The following is a 4095-nucleotide window of genomic DNA, read 5'->3' on the forward strand; positions in this document are numbered from 1 at the left end:
TTCATTGAAAAGTTCCAAGCAACACAGCAGACGGAGAAATAGTAAAGGCCGCAATTTTTCCAAGGGAATTGTGGGCATTACACCCAGAGGTCAGAAGTGCTAGCAGGGGCTATGTGTCTACAACTAGACAATTATCTATCTACGACTACCTCCATGGGGAACAAATTTAAGAAGAGCACATGAACTCATCAGCTCTATTAAATACAATGGAGAAGCCACCCTTATAGAAAAAGACGGAGCTATGGTCAAGGTTAAAATGAATGCGAAGATAATCAACAAAGCTCTCCAGCTACAGTGAGGAACACACGATCTATTGCAAAAGACCAAAGCAATAGATAATGACAAAGCACTTCTAAAGCAAAGAGGACACAAATTAACCTATCAAGACTTGATCTACTGAATTGCCGTTGTAGCTCATATTGCAATATTTCAAGGTACAAAAGCCAACGCGATACAGTGAACCTTTTTTACACATGGCAGCGGTGATGGCAATGGGGTTAGTGGAAAGAAGAGAAGTCAATTGTGATTTTGGCAACTACCTACTTGACAACATAGTGGAAGCGAATATCAAGGGTAGCCAAAAGAGCAAGACTTACTTGAATGCTAGACCAATGCTGACTTGAATTGCTTACCAACCATTAGGAATGATTGATGAGCTACCACTTTCGGAAGCACAATTGAATTTGATCCACAAATCTAAAAGAGCAGAAAAACCGGTAGCAGGACTATCAATGAGGACACAACCGGAGATCAAACAAACGAGGTAGAGCTCAAGGCAGCATGACATTGACAGCGAGAAGACGGAATCAGATGCACCAATCAGCGAAGAAGCTGGGTCAAGAGAAAGAGAAACTCCTTCCAAATATCAATCTTCACATGAGGAACATGGAGGTGAATTTTCACTTAGACACATAAGACTGAAGAAGAGGCCAACTCGGGCGGCGGAGGCAATCCCCATCACCCAAGTCCATAGGACACTGGAAGAAGCACAGGCACAAAGACAAAGATGCTGCCAACAGAAACACAAGGAAAAGAGAAGTCAGGGAACGGAAGTGGATGATGAAAGAAATGCCAAATGTCACTTTTACGAGGTCAAATGTGGTTCGAAGCTTTGCTGATTGGAGTTCTTAAGGATACTAAAGGTTGATGTATATCTCTGTCCAATAGTACCAGTATGTATGCAGAATGCTTGATCATGTTCGGTGAGTTCAAGGCTCTCTAGGTAGGTTTTGAATTACCAATGCCTATTAACTCTTGATCGGCAACCATGGCTTCAAATAGATGGTCTAGATCAACCAATGCAGGGTTTTTTTGTTTCTTTGATGATCGAGAGCATTAAGGGGTAGCCCCCTTGGCGTGAGCAGGGGATAAAGCCGAGAAGCCACTTAGAGAGGGAGCTCTTAAGAGTGTTGAAGGAGGCTGCCATGAAGAGGGGGCCACCGCTAAGAAGGTGCAGAGCTGTTGGAGGGCTCACGGACTGAGTGCCAGTTGAAGAGGGAGGCCCGGCAAAGCTGCAGAAGGGGAGGTTCTATTGGCAATGCAAAGTGTGAATATAGATGGAATGAGGAAAATTTTGAAAGCTGCAGTAGAAAATTCTACTAAAGGGTATCCAAAAGTAGGGTAATCACGCTACTGCATTCAGTTTTCTAGATCTGTCTCTATGCTATGGGAGATTGGAGCAGTGTCGCATCAAGGGGTGGCGACGTGAAAGGAGCAACGCTACATAACACAAAAGGGAGCGTATAAGGAGGGGGGAAGATAGCCGGGGCCAGAAGCTACTTTTCCAAAAGTCGAGGAAAAAGGATCGCATTCAACAAGATGGGCCGAAGAGCTGCCGGGTTTTTCCACATGGATTAATAAAGCAAGGCGAAGTGTAAAGGCTTCGAGACATATTAGTTATTAGTGCCATCATTGTACCCCGGTTTTTGTGTTGGATTTGTCAGCAATTTTCTTGTCTGTTCGTCTTGTCTCGTGTATAGCACCCGTGGTAGCGTTGGCTCCGAGTTTTTTTGTGTGTATGTGCAGAGAGAGAGGGAGAGAGAGGGTGGGAGAGCTTACTGTGTGTTTGCAGATTTGATGAGTGTGCTATGCATTAGCAGTTATAGTTGTATGTTGTCGAGCCAGTTATGCTTGGAGTTTCTAAGTGATTGTGTATAGACGGTGGCGCTTGTAGGCGAGTCGGTGCATCGGAGATTGGTAGATAGTGTGTGGGTGTGTGTGTGTGTGTATGTGGATCTATGTGGTTAGGGTGCGGATTAATCCTTGGGCTATAGAGAGGCAGCTTACTTGTGTGCTGGGTTTGTTCCTACTTCCCCTTTTCCATCAGTGGTGCCCCCACGGAAGGAGCTACTGATTGCTTCTCGGTGAAGTCGAAGACGGTGTCGCGGTTTGAAGAGCCGGATCTAACACGAATGGCATGGTCAAATTTTTTGACTTTTACAGGTGCTGAAGATGCTGAAGTTTGGCTACAAGACTACGGCTTTTTTTGCTAGACAGCGGCTTGTCAAGTGAAGAGGGAGTGGCCCAAGCTTTCCCGCTCCTGGTTCGTGGAAAAGCAAAGGTATGGTACGAGGGCTTACAGGCTGAAGAAAAACAGAATTGGAGAACATTGGAAGTGGCATTCCGAAGCCGATATGTGACCAACACGCAGTGGAGTGAAGTGAAGAAGATGTTGGACGGCCTAAAGCAAAGCCTTGACGGTGATTTCCGAGCATTCGTGTGGGGGTCGAGGCCATATAGAGGAAGTTGGTTAAGGTAACTGCTGTAGAGAATGAAATTTTTTGAAGATGACCAAGTTTGTGAACTGCTTGCATGTAAAAGTGCGGGATAAAGTCGAGCTAGATGGATCATGCACATAAGAGGAGGCAGTAGCTTATGCGCAGAGCAGGACGAAGAAGGTTTTAAAGAAGCAACAAGCAAAGCAGGTTCTGGCGAGTCCATTGGTGTCAAGGCCAATTTCTAGATAAGAGCTTCAGGTAATCTGACCCTTTGTTGATGCACATGTGGTAGCAGCGGATAGGCGTGATGACAGAGTAGAGACGATACCGTGTGGGTCAATGAGGCCTCAGCAGCTGCAGAGAGGAGTCTACCGAGTAACGCCTGATGTGCTTGACCAAGTGACTTCCGAAAAGCAAGCAATGGAGAAGATAGTTGAAGTGCCAAAGCCGGTGAGTTTTTTGGAGAAAGCCAAGGTGTATGCGAGCTATAGCATTGCCTTGGATACGGACAGCACATGGGAAACGGAGTCTGCTTTCTCAAGATATGAGACATAGGATGTTATGCATGTTGATAAGATGGTCAAAGAGCAACAGATTGCAGGTGAAGAGACATTTTGTGTGGACCAGGGGGTTCGGCAACCCTCTCTCTTGCCTTGTGATGGTAAGGCCATGTTGATTGAAGAAGAGTGCTTCGATGCAGCAGAGTGGGGGTTTGATGATCCCGTGGTCGATGTAGATGAGGAGTCGTAGGCTTTGGTGCTACAGCTATGGTGAAAATATAAGGTATGCAAGGCTTTCCGCCTTTTCCAGTGTTGTTTGAAGGGACTACAGGTGAAGGTATGCCGGTGTTTGCTTTGGAGGATCAGTTACCGCAGGTGGATGCCATGCTGTTGACGGACATGTTGTTGAACGTTACTATGCAAGCGCCTCTATGCCGATTGCTACAGGCTATCTTGTTTGAAGACAATCATGCTATGGCGAGCTCTCTAGCTGATGGCGAGTTGGTTTCATATGATGCCGCTACTACAGAAATTGGTATAGTACATTCTTATCCAGTGTACCAAGAAGGTTTATGGATACAAGTTGAAGCAAGACCAGGCTATGCCAAGCAAGAGTGGTCGACTTACAGGTTTTTTGGTACAAAGTAGGGATGGTTTGTATCAATTTTACAAACGGATGGTGATGATCAATGCCATATTTTTAATCTAGGTGGAGTTTACACTATGCTTGGGAGAGCCTATGGCTTTCCATTTGATCCAAGCGGGTGCTACGGCAGACAGTGCTTCTCTCCTGCTTTTATCTAGCTCTTGTACATAGTATCTATCAGTTTCTTCTTATGGAATGATATATTATCTAAATAATGCTATGGTTGAGCATC

Source organism: Adiantum capillus-veneris, chromosome 27 (assembly GCF_014529385.1).
Source record: "Adiantum capillus-veneris isolate H3 chromosome 27, ASM1452938v2, whole genome shotgun sequence".
NCBI classification, from domain to species: domain Eukaryota; kingdom Viridiplantae; phylum Streptophyta; class Polypodiopsida; order Polypodiales; family Pteridaceae; genus Adiantum; species Adiantum capillus-veneris.